General features: G+C 36.4%; 2 long non-coding RNA genes across 2 annotated transcripts in view; one reads left to right on the forward strand and one right to left on the reverse strand.

The window, feature by feature from the left end:
- Positions 1-23019, reverse strand: part of LOC145534653 (uncharacterized) — a 442985-nt gene that overhangs the window by 41738 nt on the left and 378228 nt on the right. The window lies entirely within an intron of this gene.
- Positions 1-23019, forward strand: part of LOC145534650 (uncharacterized) — an 85198-nt gene that overhangs the window by 33832 nt on the left and 28347 nt on the right. The window contains exon 3 of the long non-coding RNA XR_014074844.1: positions 22894-22992. This is a non-coding gene — a long non-coding RNA (uncharacterized LOC145534650). The remainder of the gene's footprint in view (positions 1-22893; positions 22993-23019) is intronic.

Consider the following 23019-nt stretch of genomic DNA (forward strand, 5'->3'; position numbering starts at 1 on the left):
ACTCTCCAAAGGAAATAGCAAGACATAAAATGAATGCTTTTGACCAATGAGGACAAAGCAGAAAATAGAAGGAAATAGGAAATAAAATAGAAGGAAAAGAAATTAGAGAGGTATGCCGATACAAGAGAAGTGATATGTATTTTTGTTTGTGTCCATATATAGAAATGGAGAAGGAAATGGCAACCCACTCCAGTATTCTTGCCTGGAGAATCCCAGGGACAGAGGAGCCTAGTGGGCTGCTGTCTATGGGGTTGCACAGAGTTGGACACGACTGACACGACTTAGCAGCAGCAGCAGCAAAATGTATGTGTGTATACACACACGTGTGTGTGTGTGTGTGTGTGTGTGTGCTGCTTCTCCTGCTTAGTTGCTTCAGTTCCTCCTCTGGGGGATCTTCCCACCCAAGGACCGAACTCGGGTCTCCTGCACTGACCGGCAGATTCTTTACTACTGAGCCACCAGGGAAAGCCCATGTGTATATATATAGATACATATATTTATAATTACCAATTTTTATTCACCTTAACTGAACAAGTATTAGAATAAAATATTCCACCACTGTAGTTTGATATATGTATAAATAGCAAAATTGTTAGGATTAATATAAAGCTAAATTTATTAATTAAACATAGTATCATTCTGAAGCATAAACCTTTCAAGATTTTCTCAGTAAATATGTTATGAAAAACTATAAGAAAACTTATTAATTCTATGTGTTCCTGACACAAGTATGTCAAATGTCTTACATATGACTGTGGATTTTCCTGTTCCTTCTCTTAATTTCAACCTTGTCATGTGTTAATATGGGTATCAATTTACCAGTTTGGAACTTTACTACTTGCATTGAGTATTATGTCATAATATTTCTGTTTGTCTCTCATAATGCTTTTGATCTTGAAACCTGCTTTGTCTATGGTAAATATACCAACATTGATTTTATAGTGTTTTCATTATATATCTTTTCAATCTTTTTAAAAATTTTCTTGCATCTTTACCTTTAATATGCATTCCTTATGAGCTGCTTTTAGTTGCTATTTGAAAAGTTTTTCCCTCTCCTGATAAATGTCTTTTTTTTTTACTGGCATGTAAGGAAATGGCACCCACTCCAGTACTCTTGCCTGGAGAATCCCAGGGACGGGGGAGCCTGGTGGGCTGCCGTCTATGGGGTCGCACAGAGTCGGACACGACTGACGTGACTTAGCAGTAGCAGCATACTCCATTTATATTATTCTATATTCCTTTCATTTTTGTATTCTTTGGTTTGATTGAGAACTGTTTGTTACCCTCTATAAAGCATGTTATTAATAATTGTACTTCTACTTTCTTATTACTTTGTTTACAATGATTGCAGTATATTTAATTCTTTTTGTGTGTTGATTTAAGGACTTTATTCTTGATGTTCAATTTTCTTCCAATCATCACCACCCACCTCGGCTCTAGCTCCTCATACAGAACTATTATATTTCTGCTACAAGCATGTTGCTACTTTTGCTAAGATCTTTGAATACACTGCATAATTTGACTCTGACATTTTTCCCAGTAAATTTTTCATTTCTTTGCTTTTCAGAGGCTATTTTACAATATAACTTGATGAATTCAATTTGGCTTTTCTTGCTTGTATTTTGAAAAGTGAGAGCCTATAAAGACAGGTACATCAGTGTCCTGGGTAACAGAAATTATTTATGGGTCACAGTGATGGTATCTTATGGTTCTTGTGTGCCTATATCTGTATGTGTATGTCATTATATGTCTATCTTAGTCAAGACAAATCTCCAAGATTCCTCATAAGTAAAACTCTAAGCCTCTTTCTTATTTTCTGAAAATGTTCTGGAGTGTGTAAAGGACCACTCATCTCCTCAATCAGTTCTACATTCACTTTCAGTTCTTTGTATCAAACAATACAAAAGAAACTCACAGACCCTATTCCATCTGAGGAAATCCATTACTCCCAAAGTATGTTGGCTTTGTCTGCCTGAGGTTTACCATGTATTTTTTAAAGAGTGCATGTTGCTGCTTTGAGAGTCACAATTACAGTTGTCTCTTACTGATATTCTTTCTTTTATTTGAGTCTCCATGACTCTGATGCTTTTCACAAGTAAAAATTTAAGGCTAGCAAATCCACACATTTTATTGAAAGTGAAATTACTCATTTCTCATTTGGCTTGATTTCCTGGTGAATAATGGAATGTGTGCCGAAACTCAGTCTCTCATTTGCGTCTGACTCTTTGCAACTCCATGGACTGTAACTTGCCAGGCTCCTCTGTCCATGGAATGTTTCAGACAAGAATACTGAGTGGGTTGCCATTTCCTCTTCCAGGGATCTTTACAACTGAGGGATCAAACCCGCATTTCCTGTGTCTCATGCATTACAGAGAGATACTTTACTGCTGAGCCATCGGGGATGAATAATGGAGTAGGAAATGGCAACCCACTCCAGTATTCTTGGCTGAAAACTTTCATGGACAGAGGAGCCTGGCAGACTACAGCCCATGGGGTCCCAGAGAGTTGGATATGACTGACGAGGCACTCATACCTGGGGAATAAATACTCTTTATTCTTATAAGACCTTTATTTTTTCTTAAATTATATTTCTACCTCTATCCCTAAAATCAATCTAGATGCAGCATGTGGTAGATAACAGACTGAAATTACATTTCAAAGTAACAAAAAAAATGAAAAAATGAAGTCGCTCAGTCATGTCCGACTCTTTGTGACCCCGTGGATTGTAGTCTACCAGGCTCCTCCGTCCATGGGATTCTCCAGGCAAGAATCCTGGAATGGGTTGCCATTTCCTTCTCCAGGGGATCTTCCCGATGCAGGGATTGAACCCGGGTCTTCCACATAGCAGGCAGATGCTTTGCCTTCTGAGCCTCCAGGACCCTGATATCACATAATTTATTGGTAATTGATGCTACCTTTCAGTAAAATGAAATATCTTAGCAACAAAATTTATTTATAAGCCTTTTAAAGAAATTGAATTCAGTCTCGAATAAAAAAGGAAAGGAAAAATATACCAAACTACAAAACATCAACAGGAAACACCTTTGATTTACATTAATTTTAAATAGTTCTCTTTAAAAAAAAAAACAAAAAACATTTTTTTGTTATCATTTCAACTATATTTTCCTCTGGTACCAGTTTCTCTGTGAAGTGAAAACTGATGAATCTATATTTCTTGACATTGTGGTGGTTGCTAAGTCCAGTTCCGACTCTTTGTGACCCATGGACTGTGGCAGTCTGGGCTTCTCTGTCTTTCACCATCTCCCAGGAATTTGCTCAAATTCATGTCCATCGAGTCAGTGATGCCATCCAAACATCTCATACTCTGACCTGCCCCGCCTTCTCCTCTTGCCCTCAATCTTTCCCAGCATCAAGGTCCTTTCCAATAAGTCAGCTCTTTGCATCAGGTGGCCAAAGTATTGGAATTTCAAGTTTAGCAACAGTCCTAACGATGAATATTCAGGATTGGCTTCCTTTAAGATTGACTGGTTTGATCTTCTTGTAGTCTAAGTCAGGAGTCTTCTCGGGTATCACAATTTCAAAGCATCAGTTCTTCAGTGCTCGGCCTTCTTTACGATTTTTGGACCAGGGAGGAATTGGCAGAAGTCATCTTTCTCCTGGACACTGGGCTGCAGACATCAGAGACAAGGACTGGAATGTGACTTTGGCCCACAAGTACCCAAAGTGAGCAGGGGCATAGGAGAGGCATGCTTTGTCAGTAGCAGATATCCAGTAACTACGTGTTTCATCAAACATAGATGCAGCAGTTCTGACATATCTCCCCAGGATATTAGAATATGGTAATATTGCAGGAAGGGTGAAACTAGTTTCCCTCCTTGTGAGGTCTCATTACTGGGTGCTGGACTAATGCTAGCAATGTACACCATCCTGTATGCGGGCCCAGTCACTGCATTAACTGGATGGGAAATCGTTTGTATGGGAAAAAATCCTCAAAATATAAAAAAAAAAGAGGTTTTCTGGTGAGTTGACTGAGAAATGAAAAAGTAAAAGTCTGTTGCACTTTTCTAAAAAGCTTATCATAAGGTGATATCGAGTCCTGATTTACAAGAAAATGTCTAAACAGGTTTGCACATATACAAGTAGGCTAGTCAAAGCTGCAAGAAAAAAAAAAAAAAGCTTTGTGAGTTCAGTTGAGATTCCAGTAGAAGAAAAATAATCTCTTGGACTTGTAGAGTGGTTTTGTAACACACAAAATATAGGGCAGGAAGTGATTAAATATTAATGCCCTTTAGCTGATGTTTCCAGGGGAATATTTAATTATAAAAGAAGGGTTATTGTGCAGCACAGTTGGAGATGGGCTCAGCGAGACACAAAGATTTGGCAGGAATTAGGATACAGATCATTTGTACATGGTAATGAGTGGACTTTCATTGTATAAGCAAAATATTTTATGAACACTTTTCAAGTGCATAATTTTGAGTCATGCAAGAACACTTTAAAATAACACACATATATCCATTATGTAATGCCAACAGTACTGCCCCCATCAAGTCCAGCACTAACTATACAAATAAGCTTAAGATGAGTTAAAACCAAAGTATAAGATGTTTGGTACAGAGCAAATTAAACATCGTATTTGGTCAGTAATCTAGTTTCTCAATCTCCAGTGAGTCTGTGGGGCTTCATGAGTTTGATCACTAGTTTTTCGCTCAGTGGTTTGGTGTTTGGTGGTACTGAGGACCCTCCAGAGGAGACAGAAGTCAGAGCCTTGAAAGAACCAGAAAAGAGATTTCTGTCTTTGCTGCAGGGGGGCACTCTGGCGCCATACTGATGTAATGACGGAGGCCATGTCATCAAGGGTCACAACTTGCTGTGCTTGGGCGACTGGCATAACAGAACATGCTCCCTAGTGGCCTCCGAGTCCCATACACATACCTCACCCTATTCCTCATGCCTTCCCTCTCCCCATGTTACTGCGGATAATAAGCTGGGCACGCCATTCTGCTCTTATGCTAGAAGGCGGAGGCATCCACTGCATGTGGATTAACAGAAGTTTAAAGCAAATCATCTCCACTTTAAGAAGACATATATGTTGGGTCAAGCTCACAAAACAGAAGAGAAAAAAAATTAAAAGGCTGAGGTTGCAACCACATTAAGAGTGATAACTTCTGTCATTCAAAATACACTACCAACATATTTGAAATGATATTTTCAATACATTACAGATCTCAGAATTTACCTAACCCCAAATGTTAGCATCAGGGTCTATGATATTCTCTTCCTTGTGAAACACTGAGGTGATGATAAACCCAGGCCAGATGTTCTTGGAAATATGGAAATATAATACTAGCAGAATTCTCTTCATTGGAAAATCTTATCAAACAAACAAACAAAAAAAAACAGTGACACAAAAAGTAAGAATTTTAAGCTGTAATACCTAATCTAGATCATCTGTTGAAAAACCAGAATTCATGAATTTGGGATTTTTAATTTATTTTTTTATTTTTAACTTTATTGAACTACCGTTGATTTACAATGTTTTGTTAGTTTCGGGCATATAACAAAGTGATTCAGTTATATACACACTCACTGTTTTTTAGATTCTTTTCTTATCTAGGCTATCACAGAACAGAGAGTCCCCTGTGCTGTACACTAGGAACTTGTTTGTTATCTATTTTATATATACTGCCATGTGTATATTCATTCAAATCTCCTGATTTATCCTTCCAACTACATTTTCTCTTTGGTAAGTTTGTTTTTGATATTGATAGGTCTGTCTGTTTTGTAAATTTGTTTTATTTACTAGATTCTACATATAAAAGATATCATATGATATTTGTCTTTCTCTGATTTACTTCTCTTAGTATGATAATCTCTGGATCCATCTATGTTGCTCTAAATGGCTTTACTTCATCCTTTTTATGGTTGAATAACATTCCATTTTACGTCATTTTACCACGTCTTTATCCATTTCTCTGTCCATGAGGTTGCTTTCATGTCTTGGCTAGTGTAAGTAGTGTTGCAATGAACACTGAGGTGCACATATCCTTTTGGATTATGGTTTTCTCTAGATGTACGCCCAGCGGTAGGATTGCTGGGTTATATTGTAGTTCTATTTCTAGTTATTTAAGGAACTTCCATACTGTTCTTCATGGTGGTTGGACCAATTTACATTACCAGCAACAGTGTAAGGGGCTTTCTTTTTCTCCACATCCCCTCCCGCATTTATCATTTACAGACTTTTTTGATGATGGCTATTTTGACTGGTGTGAGGTGATATTTCATTGCAGTTTTGATTTGCATATACCTGATAATCAGTCATGCTGAACATCTTTTCATATGCTTCTTGGCTATTTGTATCTCTGCATGGAGAAATGTCTATTTATGTCCTCCATCTATTTTTGATTGTTTGACATAGAGTTGTTGGTGTATTTTGGAGATTAATCCCATGCTGGTTGCTTTGTTTGCAAATATTTTCTCCCATCCTGTGGGTTGTCCTTTCATCTTGCTTACAGTTTCTTTTGCTGTGCAAAAGCATTTGAGTTTTATTAGGTCCCATTTATTTATTTTTTATTTTTGTTACTCTAAGAGGTGGATCAAGAAAGATATCATTGTAATTTTTGTCAAAGTGAGTTCTTCCTATATTTTCCTCTAAGAGTTTCACAGTGTCCGACCTTAAACTTAGGTCTTTTATCCATTTTGAGTTTATTTTTGTATATGGTGTTTGATAATGTTCTAATTTCATTATTTTATATGTATCTGTCCAGTTTTCCAAGCACTGCTTATTGAAGAGACTGTCTTTTCTACATTGTATATAGAATTTATGGATTTTGGAAGTGGCCAGGGCTACTTATGTGGTGCTAGTAGTAAAGAACCCATCTGTAGGGGAGACGTAAGACGCAGGTTTGATCCCTGGGTTGGGAAGACCCCCTGGAGAAGGAAATAGCAACCCACTCCAGTATTCTTGGCTGGGGAATCCCATGGATGGAGGAGCCTGGTGGGCTACAGTCCATAGGATCACACAGAGTAGGATATGACTGAAGCAACTAAGCACCCAGCACACACGGATGGAGAATGGACAATTAGTCACGTGTATGTTTCCTATCTGCCTGACTGATGTAGTATAAAAACCAGGAAGCCCCCAACAACAAGATTTCTCAGAAGGCATTTCACAACGAGTATTAAACATTTACCTGTGACTTGGAAGTCAAAAGGTATCAGGCACGGCATGAGAGAAATGGACATTATTTGGAAACTGTGTATACATTGATACCCTTTTGAAGGAGGATCCTGGGTATATGTTTGCTCCGGGCTTCCCTGGTGGCTCAGACGGTAAAGCGTCTGTCTGCAATGTTGGACACCCGGGTCTGATCCCTGGGTCGGGAAGATTCCCTGGAGAAGGAAATGGCAACCCACTCCAGTACTCTTGCCTGGAAAATCCCACGGACAGAGGAGCCTGGTAGGCTACAGTCCACAGGGTTGCAAAGAGTTGGACACGACTGAGCGACTTTACTACTACTATGGTACAGGAATCATTAATAATGTTTATGTTGATTAGGACCTGTTTCACTGAGTGTGCTTTAATGCCTCAACAATGAGGCATTAAAATATTAATCAATAAAATCAAAAAGAATCCACAAAAATGAAAAATATTAAGAATATTTCAAAAACAAGTACATATTTGAATAAATGCTCATTCTTTATTAACAAATATACAAATTCTGCTAAATATGGGCAAAAAAAAACTCAGTGGGCTTTAATTTTTCAAACACTGATCAGAGTATGATGAAAAACAGTGACAACATATAGAAGAAAACATATAATGACATTTTTGTAATTTTAAAAAGCATTAGAATAGGAAAAAAACAGACAAGAAACACACACAAAGCCAAACTCTTAAGAAAAGCAAGAGGATAGCAGATGTAAAGTTTGGAATAGTGATTATTTCTGAATGACTATATGGTTACAGAATGCCACACAGTTCTTTGACTTGGTTAAGAGTTCATATTTTTTGGACATTTTATTCTTCATCCCTTACATTTATATTTTATATATTTATATAAATAAACATTTATATAATTTATAAATATGTTCTAAATTACCTTTTGAATAAATCTAAAAGTGAGTTCCTTCAGGTAAGATTACCAGAAGGTATTTGACATATTTAGCATTTAATTTTTAAATAAACCTCTCTTTTTCCTGCTCCTATTTAATTGTTTTATTTTTGGATATATAATTCCAGAACAAAAAAGAGTTTTATTTTCAAGAAATATTTTGCGTTCTTGCAAAATGTATGGAATAAATGTCAAACTTTTCACTTTTTTACAAATCTCACAGAAAATATTTCTGACAAGTCTGAAAAAGTGTTTTTCTTTTCCTTGTAGCTGTAACTAGGCATTTTCAAGTCATCAAACATACTATTCTGTCCGCTCAGAATAACTGTGTAAAAATACCATAATGTAACTTGAAGATGTTAACTGTATTGTTCAATGGGTAGAATATACATATATAGTTACCTGCAAAATGTGTATCTACATGAAAATTGTCTGAAAAAGCTATTAGATTTAAATAACATTTAACACTGATGTCCTAGAAAGTAAAAATGAATGTTGATATAAAAGAAAATATTTATACCAAAATTTAAATTGTATTTACACTAAAATTTAAATTATTTTTAGGATTAACCATAGTTAAAACAGATTTTTCTACAAATTAAAAAAAAAAATTTAATTCCTGTGTATAGAAAGTTATATATACACACATATATGCATGTTTAATATTAAAACAAATTTTCTAGTTAGAATTTATGCATACCATCTCATAGCAATGTAGACATTTTTACAGAACATCTTCAAAAGATATTTGGTCTAGAGATAAGTGATTTTTCATTACCATTTGCTAAATTAGATATTTTATAATTTTTATAGTCATAGATCTGATTTCAGATTTTTCCCTTGTGAATGATTGAACTTCTGAGTCACAGATCTTGTCTCATTACTGAACATTTTCTTTGACCATTACAACATCAAATATTAACTTTGGAAGTTTCTACAAAGAAATTTTCCAAATTAATTTTTCTTCTGCTTTTATTTGGCTTTCTACTCATACTAATACAATATCACTTGGTATTTGCTGATCAATTTGATTGTGTGATTGATTACATTAATTCAAAATTCCAAGTTAAATCTTCTTTAATATCCCTTGAATAGGTCCTTTTAAACAAAACCCCTTGCAGAGTCATAGGTTCATGGTGGTCCATTTAAGAGGCTGATCTTACCATAGTTGTGACAGGGGTGGTTGTGAATGGGGCAACTCAGGTGTCCACCATCACTGGAGTGATTAATTAAAATCAGGTACATACCCACTGTGAGATGCTATTTAGTGGCTAGAAGTATCAGATACACAGTAAGGAGCATAAATTTAATAAATTTTGTTGAGCAAAAACTACAGTACTCATCAAGGACACAATTTCAATGATACACACCAAGTTCATTACCTCAGTCTCCCATGGGGAGTGGAGAGCTAGAAATGAGGAAGGATGATAAGGAAGAAATTCCAATCAATCAAGCAGGAGGGCCTTGCACAGAGTAGAACAGAGGAAGGGAAGTTAGGATAGGGCACTGCCTTCTGGAAGTTTTAAAATGTCTAAAATTTAGAAAATGGTTTTTCTCCTAGCTGAGAGTTTTACAGGACTATTTCAGTGTCCATGACAAAGTGTGAGAGAATTTAGCTGTATTATGTTTAGCTAATTGAGCTTAGCTTGTAAGCAATTTTTGCTGTTTTTTCAACACGTAAGAAATTGCTTGCACTCTGTGTCTTGGCATATGCCCTCCTCCTCTCCGAGATGTTCTCTGACATTACTCAGCTCTGTGAATCAGTCACCTTCTCAGTAAAGACTGTGCTATTTAAAATCAAGCTTAACTTGAACATAATTTTTTCTATGAACAATTTGTGTTCATAGAAACACAGATTGTGAAAAGGTGAAAACAAAAACAAATAATCTAAGGTTCTCTATGGTCACCTCCACACTGTCAGTCACTCATGGAATGGAATGTGGTTTAGAAACTATGTCTATATCACATAGGCAACTTTTCCAGCAAATGTTTAGCCTCTTAATATTGATAGAACCTCCCCAAACCATGTATATAATTTGGACTGGAGGTATTCAATTTTGCATAGGGGGTAAACTGGAGAGAAAATTCAGTCAAGTGAGATTTTGCCAAAAGTATTAACACAGAAGAACAAACAAGCAAGTGCTGTTATTCAATTTTAATTAATTTAATAAACAAATATGGACTGGGTACTTCAATAAGGGCTGGAATATAGAAGTGGATAAAAATAACTTTTCATCCTCCTTGAGCTTATATTCTAAAGGAATTTGAAGGTAATAAGCAACTGATGAGCAAACATTATTTTTCTGGGCTCCAAAATCACTGCAGATGGTGACTGCAGCCATGAAATTAAAAGACCCTTACTCCTTGGAAGGAAAGTTATGACCAACCTAGACAGCATATTGAAAAGCAAAGACATTACTTTGTCAACAAAGGTTCCATCTAGTCAAGGCTATGGTTTTTCCAGTGGTCATGTATGGATGTGAGAGTTGGACGGTGAAGAAAGCTGAGCACCAAAGAATTGATGCTTTCGAACTGTGGTGTTGGAGAAAACTCTTGAGAGTCCCTTGGACTGCAAGGAGATCCAATCAGTCCATCCTAAAGGAGATCAGTCCTGGGTGTTCATTGGTAGGACTGATGTTGAAGCTGAAACTCCAATACTTTGGCCACCTGATGAGAAGAGCTGACTCATTTGAAAAGACCCTGATTCTGGGAAAGATTGAGGGCGGGAGGAAAAGGGGGCGACAGAGGATGAGATAGTTGGATGGTATCACCGACTCAATGGACATGGGTTTGGGTGGACGTTGGCTGTTGGTGATGGGCAGGGAGGCCTCGTGTGCTGCGGTTCATGGGGTTGCAAAGAGTCGGACACGACTGAGCGACTGAACTCAACTGAGCAAACATTTATGGAATATTAGTGGTGAGACCTAACAAAACAGAATTAGCAGACTGGGTACTATGTAAATTTTAAATAGTACAGTCTTCAGTGAGAAGATGGGGCTTCCCAGGTGGCTCAGTGGTAAAGAACCCGCCTACCTATGCAGGAGACACAGGCTTGATCTCTGGGTCAGGAAGATGCCCTGGAGAAGGAAATGGCAACCCACTCCATTATTAGTGCCTGGGATATTCCATGGACAGAAGAGCCTGGTGTGGGCTGCAGTCCATGGGGTTGCAGAGTCGGACAGGACTGAAGCGACTGAGCACAAATGTACTGAGCTGGTGAGTGGTTCGTAGAGCTGGATAACATTAGTGAACATTGCAGGCAAGAGGAGCGGATGCCAAACACCGCACGCAAAAATTTCTTACGTGTTGGAAAAAACAAAACAACAAATGAGTAAGTTAGGAGAAAATCACTTTCCCAGAGTAAACCAAAAGAGAAAAAGAATCACAGAAAACATAGACCTGGAAAGTAATGTAGTCATATTAATAACTTAGGCTTATCCTTTTCTAGGGCTTCCCTGATGGCTCAGTTGGTAAAGAACCTGCCTGCAGTGCAGGAGACCCTGGTTCCATTCGTGGGTCGGGAAGATCCACTGGAGAAGGGATAGGCTACCCACTCCAGTATTCTGGCCTGGAGAATTCCATGGACTGTATAGTCCATGGACTTCAAAGAGTTGAACAGAACTGGGCGAATTTCACTTTCACCCCTTTCTCAGTAAACGTAGGAGTGTATTTGCACCAGGAAATAACATGTTTGACCTACATTTTGAAATGATGACCTCGACAGCTCCTGAGAAATAAGCTTGACCATTCTAAAAATGGAAAGTATTATTTTTAGAGGCTGGTAACTTCTAATTGACCTACAACTCTCAGACTTTTAAATATTACACTGTAAACATTTTTCTGTGAAAAGTTTTTGCTGGAGAATCTAGCCAGAAATTGCCCTGTCTAAAGCTAAGCAATCTCTGGTTTATTTTGGATGAGATCTTACTTTTTACTTTAGATGAGACAGTTGTCTGGATCCACCTTCTTGAGTTTAGGTTAAAACTCTCTTCAATAACTCCTTTAGGAAAGCATCCAACCATTTCCTGCAAAAACATCTTAATACATATTATGTATGGGGTTCTGGACTTCCCTGGTGGTACAGTGGTAAAGAGTCTGCCTGCCAATCAGGACATTCTATGGTGCCATGGAAAAGTACTCAAACCTTGGACAAAATGAAAGCCTTTGGGCTGGGAATAGTGAGTCCTACTCCCTTAAAAATTTTTCATATAACAAAGCAAAAATGACCAATGATGTTAAATACTTAGATTCAGAAAGTTTGTTGATAAAAGCACAATTTAGCAATCATCCAAAACTAGATACAAAAAAAGATATGTCAATCATATTAACATTTTTTCACCAGCTTATAGCACATAGCCAACTCCTCCAGAGGGGCCCATAATTTCATTGCAGACTTCAGATTTGAAAGAGGAAGGTATTAATTAATGTAAGCACTCAGTTAATCGTATGGCAGGGGAACTGATGAGCTAATTTTAGTTTTTACATCCATATGTACTTTTTCTTCTCAAAACTGTGATTTCTATTTTACTTTTCAGCTACATCACAATATAGTTATACAAACAGGGGGGAAAAAAAAACCTACACCAAATAATTTCCTTTAAGCATACCCTGAAGTATTTAGAGCTCTAAGTCATGTTACCCATTTTAGCTGTAACTCTAAGAATATATTTTACAGGGCTACACTAAATATTTTATCCCTGGTAAAATAGCAATGGAAAGTACAAAATGTATGTTTCCCTTGACTATAAACAAAAGATCATTTTCCATAAACCTTTTGACTTCTTTATTCAATAATTTTCCTAGACACGTCTCAGAGTTCAATATTTTATAGCATCTTTGTACTTGAGAGATTGATTGTCCTAACAATAAATCACTGATTTTATGACTGCAAATAAAGGAAAGATTTAAATGACAAAACACTCTTAAATTTTTTTTTTTTTAATTTCTCCATCTTACTCCATAAAATATCCCTAGGTGTTAAAATAATTAACACCATAAAATTGTAAAATGCTCCTTGATTCAAATTTAGAATAATAGTCAAGTCCTGATCCTAAAAATTACATCTTAGTAGTGATTGACATTATTGCCTATTAGTAATTGCTTAGTAGTAAATTGCTGTTATTCACAGTAAAATGTATTTCCATTTACCATCTTCAGCAACTTTTAAATTCTACATAGTGGATAATTTTGTTTATGTTTATTCTCACCAGTTCGCAGAGTCAGCAGCATACAAGATAGAGAACACGGGTGAACATATTTCTTTTAACTACTTCAAGTATGCATGCCCAAGGTCAGCTAATCCTTCAGTCCATAAATATCCTTTATTATGTGCCTCAAATCATCTTTATAATCACCATGTTTCAGATAGAGGAAGCTCACAGATATCCTCCTTATATTTTTACACTTTGATTGAATTAATAAACATGCTTTGCTGATTGGTTTCAGGTAAACAAAAAAGTGGCATCAGTCAATTAGGACCTGATTTTAGCCTGAGAGAAATAAGTAGCAAATGGGGGTGTTTTGAGCATGAAAGTGATGAGACCTTACTTCCACTTTAGAAGAATTCTCTGATTCTTATTAAGGAGCTACTGGAATGTCAACTAAGATAAGTGGTCAAGATGGAATTTTTCAGAAGTGATGATATTCTGAAATAGTTTGGAGGTAGAGACCACGATTTTTTGCTGACTTAGTGCTAGAGTGAAAGAAGAAAGGGCTTCCCTGGTGGATCAGGCGGTAAAGAATCTACCTACAATGCAGGAGACCCAGGTTTGATCTCTGGGTTGGGATGATCCCCTGGAAAAGGGAAAAGAAAAAGATGAGGTAAGGATAATTCCAAAATATCTTCCCAGAACAAATGGAAGAATAAATACAGAACAAATGGAAGAGAGGAATGGATAGTCATTAATCAAGACTTTTATCTTCTTTATGTTAAATTTGAAATATTTTTATGACCTTCAATTGCAGAAGTCATAAAAACATCTAGTGTTAAGAATGCAGTCAGGACTGAGGATCAAAACGTGAAAATCATTACATACAGGAAAGACTGTGTCCTGTACATTCACCCCCAAAGCATCACTCAAAACTTTTATTATCCATTAACCATCATTTATCTCTCTACCCATCAATCACATGAAGGGATGAAAACTGCCATTACCCTACTTAATGTCCATGCAATTTCTGATTTAAAATAACAGATGCTGTCTAAATATTTCTTTCTCATCTTGTGCAGTCCAGTGTAACATGTATGCAGCCACCATGTTTATCTTTTGAAAATAGACATTTGACCATGTCAGATCTAAACTTTCTTTAGTTTTCCACTGTGCTTAGATAAAATGTAAAGTCTTTAGAAATTCAAAATGTTTTTCAGCCTGAATGTACATTTCGTTTTGATAAATTTATTTATTTTAGTTGGGGGCTAATTATTTAACAATATTGTAGTGGTTTTTGCCATACATTGACATGAATCACCTATGGGTTTATATTTCTTCCCCATCCTGAACCCCCCTCCCACCTCCCTCCCCATCCCATCCCTCTGGGTCATCCTATTGCCCCAGCCCTGAGCATTTGTCTCATGCATTGAACCTGGAATGGTGTTCTGTTTCACATATGATAATATACATGTTTCAATGCTATTCTCTCAGAACGTCTCACCCTCACCTTCTCCCTCAGAGACCATAAGACTGTTCTATGCATCTGTGTCTCTTATTCTGTCTCGCATATAGGGTTATCGTTACCATCTTTCAAATTCCATATATATGCATTAGTATACTGTATTGGTGTTTTTCTTTCTGGCTTACTTCACTCTGTATAATGGGCTCCAGTTTCATACATCTCAATAGAACTGATTCAAATGTATTCTTTTTAATGGCTGAGTAATATTCCATTGTGTATATGTACCACAGCTTCCTCATCCATTCATCTGCTGATGGGCATCTAAGTTGCTTCCATGTCCTGGCTATTATAAACAGTGCTGCGATGAACATTGGGGTACACGTGTCTCTTTCAATTCTGGTTTCCTCAGTGTGTATGCCCAGCAGTGGGATTGCTGGGTCATATGGCAGTTCTATTCCCAGTTTTTTAAGGAATCTCCACACTGTTCTCCATAGTGGCTGTACTAGTTTGCATTCCCACCAACAGTGTAAGACGGTTCCCTTTTCTCCACACCCTCTCCAGCATTTATTGCTTGTAGACTTTTGGATAGCAGCCATTCTGACTGGTGTGAAATGGTACCTCATTGTGGTTTTGATTTGCATTTCTCTAATAATGAGTGATGTTGAGCATCTTTTCATGTGTTTGTTAGCCATCTGTATGTCTTCTTTGGAGAAATGTCTGTTTAGTTCTTTGGCCCATTTTTTGATTGGGTCGTTTATTTTTCTGGAATTGAGCTGCAGGAGTTGCTTGTATATTTTTGAGATTAATTGTTTGTCTGTTGCTTCATTTGCTATTATTTTCTCCCATTCTGAAGGCTGTCTTTTCACCTTGCTTATAGTTTCCTTTGTTGTGCAAAAGCTTTTAATTTTAATTAGGTCCCATTTGTTTATTTTTGCTTTTATTTCCAATATTCTGGGAGGTGGGTCATGGAGGATCCTGCTGTGATTTATGTCAGAGAGTGTTTTGCCTATGTTTTCCTCTAGGAGTTTTATAGTTTCTGGTCTTACGTTTAGATCTTTAATCCATTTTGAGTTTATTTTTGTGTATGGTGTTAGTGTTCTAGTTTCATTTTTTTACAAGTGGTTGACCAGTTTTCCCAGCACCACTTGTTAAAGAGATTGTCTTTTCTCCATTGTATATTCTTGCCTCCTTTGTTGAAGATAAGGTGTCCATAGGTGCGTGGATTTATCTCTGGGCTTTCTATTTTGTTCCATTGATCTATATTTCTATCTTTGTGTCAGTACCATACTGTCTTGATGACTGTGGCTTTGTAGTAGAGCCTGAAGTCAGGCAGGTTGATTCCTCCAGTTCCATTCTTCTTTCTCAAGATTGCTTTGGCTAGTCGAGGTTTTTTATATTTCCATACAAATTGTGAAATTGTTTGTTCTAGTTCTGTGAAAAATACCGTTGGTAGCTTGATAGGGATTGCATTGAATCTATAGATTGCTTTTGGGTAGTATACTCATTTTCACTATATTAATTCTTCTGAATGTACATTTTTAAAATGGTATTACTCATGCTCAGAATCTACTTTGTACCAAGCAAACTTGATAAAGAATCGTGATATCAGAGATGTTTAGAAGTTTTTGGTGATACTGTTGAGTGGTCAGGTAGAGACCCAAGGTCTTAGGATCCCATAAAAAGCTTTTCAGAATCGTATCGTAATCCTATAGACCTCATAAATCATTAATTCCTTCCTCAAGCACTTCACTTCCTGACCTTGACAAGCTCCTTTAGTCAGGTTTCCTGTTTTCTAGAAAATTGTTTTTTGTTGTTTTACTATTTTCTCCAACTTAACTCGCTTCTTTCAGGGCTCATCTATTCCCAATCTTTTCTCTAGTCTTCCCCAGACGATTCCAGCTAGCCCCTAATCCACCACCATGGATTGTACCCCAAAGATTTTCCAGCCTAAATACTAGTGTGGGTTGTGATGTCCTTCTCCAGAGGATCTTCCTGTCCCAGGGATCAAACCCAGGTCTCCTCATTGCAGATGGATTATTTACCACTAAGCCACCTGCGAAAGCCCTAATCCACCACTGACCTACAGTAGGTATTTTTTTCATGTGCATTCAAATTATTTGATGATAGCAAAATTTTTCTTATTCACTTTAGTAGACAGGACAACAGTGTAAGCATAGAAGGTGCCTGAATCAGATAGAATAAGATGTCCTTTCCTGAGATGTACACATCCTAGTCCTTGAAACCCAAGAAGGTTCATCTGATATGGCCAAGGGCATGTTGCAGATGTGATTACATTAAGGAATCTGGAAGAGCAGCCCAGATTATCCAAGTGTGTCCAATCTACTGAGAGAGGTTATTACAGAAGAGAGGCAAGAGGTCAGAATCAGAATTAGACTTGATAAAAAGAGGAGAGATTAGAGTGATAGGGGTTTGAGGGCCAGGAAGCAACAAATGGAGGAGTCGGTACAAGGTGAAAAAGGCAAGGATTTCCTTTAAGAACCTCGGAGCCAGCCTTGTAAACATATTGACTTTCTTCTACAACATCCATTTTGGACGTCTGACTTCTAGAACTCTAAGATAAATTGCTACTTTTTTTTAAACTATTAAATTTGTAGTAATTTGATACACAAGCTATAGGAAACTAATACACAGGTCAAAACATTTATGGGACTGGTTAATTTTTTACTAATAGAATTGATTTCCATTAGATGTGCTATTAATACATATCATTACATCATATACAGCAGTTAGAAAACAATTACAGTCATACCTATAAGCTCAATTTCCTGGCATCTGAATTAGTTCACATATACATCCGTATGATTGTTGCTCAATCTTAGTAATTGTCATAATGAATCTTATGTAAAGTCAGTGCCGTCCCCTAGGTGTTACTGTTGATCTTCATATTCACAAGGCTGACACAGAGTCAGGAATCATTCTGCGGCCTTCATCTTTGGTTTTCAGGCACCTGGCACTAAAATTCAAGCTTAATTTCTACTTGCCTCTTCCCTTTGATCTTCTGTTGAGCCCTTACCTGACTTTCTTTGGACCCCTTTCTCCTGAGAGTAATTGTGTACCGTAAGATGATCTTAAGATGTAGGGTGTGTGCACAATCAATAAAGGTAAAATACAGTCAGTGTTGCTAAGAGAAATAAGATTCAGAAATCCTTTGGATGGAGGCCAAGGTGACTTAACAATAGTGAAGAAATGACCTATGAATCTAGAAAGATTCAGCTATATTGAATTCTGAAAAGCTGTGAATCTGTGACAGCTTAATTTTTATTTACTTTGGATTTTCCTGAAAAAAATAATAAGTTCACTAAGCAAAATGTTATGGAAGAAATCACACGAGTCTCAAAGGTGAGTCTCGAATGCACAGAAGGAAATATCTATAAAATTTATTATCTATCACTTACCTATGTCTTCAAACCTCTGCAGGACTATTCAATCTGCTGTTACACACATACAATTTCCATAGTACTGGAATGGCAATAAATACTGCAGGAAAAATCTGTTTTCTCGCCAACTCATTGAGCTCTGTTCATGATTTATGTTCAACTTGGAGCCCACCATGGAATGATGATAATAAAAATCTAGCCCAGAGTAATAGAGCTGCTGGGCCAGGGTTTCCTTCACACTCCTCTCTGCAGGAAGAATATGAGACTTGCTGAGTAAAAATCTGGAATGAGATTTTTCTTGACATCTCTCCATTGTATCTTTCAAATATTTACAATTTTGGAGCTGTTGGAAGAACAGCTCTTCCTAGGAGATTTTTAGTTCATTCCTGGATCACTTAATGATTTGCTGTATAGTTTTTCACTTTTTTTTTTAATGGTCATGACATAAGCTAGTATTTTGCATCTTATTCTATTCAGTGCTTCATGCTTGAGCAAAATGTCTGAGATTCCTTAGACCTGACATATTCACAGATATCACACATAACTATTATTCTTTTATTGAAATGAGAACAAAACATAGTGCTTTAAATACATTCACACAGATATGTGTTCCTTTTCATGCACGAATTCATACTTAATGTAACTGTTTCTAAATTGTTGCCAATGTGCTATTTTGTCCTTATCCTTTTTAACTGGGAGCTTATCCAGTCAATTTAATTGCTGTGGATTCTACCATTGTCACCTTCTCTAACCCTGCAATTAATGCAAAAAATGTGTGAAAAGCTTTCTTAGGTTTTCACGCTCACTCTCACATACATGTATATACCTTATAAAACAAAATCAGCCTCTATCAAATGTAAATGGATGAAGGTAAAAGCATGTTAATAGTTTTATAGTATCTCTGCACACATACCAAACCCTTAATTGCCAAGTGTTTTCACCAGTATAATCAGGTTTCTGCACTCTACATGGATAATATTCCCAACACCACAGTATATTTTCCATCTAACATTAGGAAAAGGAAAATTTAATATATAAACAGAACAGTATTCTAAGCATTAGAAGAAAATTCTTCAGAACACTTTTCATTTTCCATCTATTATTCCGTGGCATATAAGAGTTTATTGCTTGCAAATTGTCTTTATGATACAGATATTTGGAAACTGAAAGTGTGTGTGTCCCCTCTACTAAAGGGAGGGCTGCATGTTTTGTTTTGCTTGCATCTACAATAAAAACATTTTGCCTTACAAGCAGATGATATATAAACTAAAACTTGGAGGGAAATTGAGAAACAAAATATTAACTGTACTTTCAGACACAAAATATGTTCAAATCAGTACTCAGGTAAAACACTATGGGTTTTCACTAGAAGCTTTAGAAAAATACGCTGATTGTAAAACAAAAGTCAATATTTTGATTAAATGTAGAAGTAAAATTTAATCTCCTTTCTCAAATATACAAGAACACAAGCATGAAATGGTAGATGGCGAAAAGCAAGACAAAATCACTGATGGTCACCTATAATTGGGGGAAGCCAAAACTTCATGCATGTATTTTAAAGTAATTAGTGCCTACCTGATACCAGATACCATTCCATACACTTGTATTGTTTCATTTAACCCTCAAAACATCCTTATGAGGGACTACTATGATTATTCTGATTTTACCCAAGTCACCTGAAGCACAGAGAACTTAAGTAACTGACTAGGAGTTAAAATTTTACCCATACCCAGTGAATAAATATAAGAAAGGTTTAATTCTAGCAGACACTAAACTATACTTTAAACCACTGAATGCCACACACACAAAAAAACAAGATAGAATGTAGACATTCGCTCATTTTATGATAGTTTTGTATGAGATGTTATTATGAATTGAGTATTAAATAACTGTTCTATTTAGGAAATACTGCAGATAAAACTGGCTTCTATACAAAAACAGTTAAATTCTAACTTCCAAGAATATCAATGCTCAGACTTTAATTTGTCAAATTCTAGGTGGAATAGGAAAAAATTAAAATACTTCCAAAAGTGTACAGCATATTTTTAAGCAAGAAAGAAAATCTCTAATTTACAGGGAAAATGTCAACAGATTTGCAGACGTAAACATTAACTATTTTGGTTTTATGAAATAGATTGCATTTAAAATCTATGTCAAATTTATAGCAGGTGAGAATCTTTTTTTCCCTTCATTTTTTAAATTTACTTTTAACTGGAGGATAATTGCTTTCACCGTGTTACGTCAGTTTCCGCCTTACAACAACGTGAATCGGCCATGAGTTTCCATCCGGCCCCTCTCTCCACCCCTCCCCACCCACCCCTGTCGCTCATCGCACAGCACAGGGCTGAGCTCCGTGCTGTACAGCCCCTTCCCACCAGCTGTGCACTGTGCACGCGGTAGTTTAAATGTGTCAGTGCTAAGCTGTAGACAAAGGGTTTGTTATTTACAAGGTATGTATTAAGACTTTAACATGCAGATAAGAAGAAGACAGAAAGCAAGAAAGAGAGGAGCAAATTTTAACTAAGTAAGAAAAAAAGAAGTAAAGGATGTTAAGTGTCACTCAGAAAATAAGCAATTCAAAATAAGATAGGGTACTAACCTGACCAGTTATCTGTACATACAGATTCAAATAAGAGCAAATTATCATTTTCACCTGCCAGATCTGGCTGGTGGAATAGAAGAGGGAGAAAGAGAACAACACAACTGTAGAAAAGAAAAAAAACATCACTTATAGATTGCTGATAAAAGTGTGGATAATTGCCATGATTTCCCAAGTAATCTGGCACAGTTTTATCAAATTATATATTCATATGAATTTGCTTCATAAATCCTACTCTGGGGTCTATTTCCTGGAAATAAAATCACACATACATGAGTGTGTAAGCCATGGTAGGTCTGAAAAACTCTCAGGCTGGAGGCATGTTGAACAGGATGTGAAAGGTTAATCCATTAAATGCCTAATAATTTTTACCCAGGATGTCTACTTAATGGCACATAAAGTGGCTGGAATAAGCTGTGCAGATACTAGCAGAATTTAATGAAGGAAATGCAGACCGTCTGTGAGTCTTAAAATCTTTTGGAAACCTCTTTACTGAAAATACCAGATGGTCATCTATAATCTAATGCAATATTAAATATTGAATAATTTTGAAAAGAGGACTACCACAATCAAAATTTTACAGTATAGAGTTATTCTTAAACTTCACAAGGTATTTACTTCAGTGAGAAATCAAAGGGTTCCTGGTTATCCTCCCCATTAGATATCAAGGGCTGCATTTGATTTATGAGGCAAAACTTGGCATGCATCACCACACTATATCTTGGAATGTTTAATTAAGTAATTGTGTTTTTAAATCACATTAATCTGTTATAGCATCTATATAGTCCTTTAAGATTTCCAAACTAATAATTTTACAGATACCCAAATTAATCTGATGACTGTCTTTGATAAATGTATTAAGGAATTTTTATAAATAATCATCATTGGGCATTGATTATGCTCTTGGAATTATTGTAAATCCTTTAAATATATAAAATTTAATGTTCTCGATATATCCTTGAAATATATATCATTGTATTATTCTAGTTTTATAGAAGAGAGCAAAAAAAGCCACAGAGAATTTGGCTAGGTTGTCCAGCTACTAAGTATTACTGTGGACTTTGAATCTAGGCAACTTGCTCCCCTATCTGAACATTTAAACTCTATACCATATTTTCTTCTTCAGAAACCTAGCGTCACCTAGTTAAGACTCATTCCAGTAGGTAACACTGCACGCATCATTAAGAAACTTGAATAAATGTTTCAAAGATCTGTCTAATACCCAATGGCCCAATAGTGGTGGTGGATCATGATCTGGGTTGTTTAACAAAGAACCCATGATCAATCACATGGATTCATGTCCATTTTCCACAATATTATACTAGAGTGATCTTGTTAAGAAATATGCCAAAGATTTTCTAAGCCTTTGTTGTCTATCCAAAGCAAAACTGAATAATATCGACAACACAGCATAGCCAGGAGAATTAAATGAATCAGGAATGCACAAGGAAACACTTTTCTAAACATTTAACTTTCTATTCAGGTTCCTCTGCTTGTTCCCTAATGTCCTTTATCTATTTCAGGATCCCATGCAGGACACCGTATTACATTTATTTGCCATGTCTCTTGACTGTGGCAGTTTCTCAAACCCTTTTTGTTTTTGAAGACCTTGACAGTTTTGAGACGTAGTCAGGCATTTGGTAGAACGTACCTCAGTTAGAACTTATGTGATGTTTGTCTCATGTTTGGACTGACATCATGGAACTTGGGAAGATGACCAGTAAACCTTTCCCCTTACTTCATACCAAGGGCAAATGCATGGCATCAACATAGCTTAGCAGTGTTTCTGTTAAACTTGATTACCTGACCAAGGTTTTTTATGAGAAGACAAGGAAGTGCTTTATAAGAATAGGTAAAATGATGTGCATGCTTCTAACCCTTTTTAGAATAAGCATCCATCTCAAAAATATAAAAAAAGAGCCCATGCATTAATATCTCCTTACCTATGATACATGATATAATCTTAGAAACTCAAAGTAAACTGCAAATTACCAAGTAAGGCAACCAATTTTGTGTTTTTACTAGTACAATATGTGATGTTTATAATTTTTATGTTCACCTATTTTATAATGTCACTTTGATTAAACATTTAATTACACAGATATAACGTCATCTGACCACTACAGTCATAGCCATTAGCTTGTCACGGATTCTATGGTTGATTCATTTTATTTATTTATTTATTTTTTTGATTCATTTTATTTTGCAGCTGAAGAAGCCTCATGCTGAGCAGAAACACATCTGACTGGCTCCCCATCCCTGCTGGAAGCTGCCTCTTCTGAGATCCTTGACTTTCATGACCTCAAAAGTCAGTGCTAATATTTTACAATTAATA

The sequence above is a fragment of the Giraffa tippelskirchi genome, chromosome 14 (assembly GCF_054371585.1).
Source record: "Giraffa tippelskirchi isolate mGirTip1 chromosome 14, T2T-mGirTip1v1.2.pri, whole genome shotgun sequence".
NCBI classification, from domain to species: domain Eukaryota; kingdom Metazoa; phylum Chordata; class Mammalia; order Artiodactyla; family Giraffidae; genus Giraffa; species Giraffa tippelskirchi.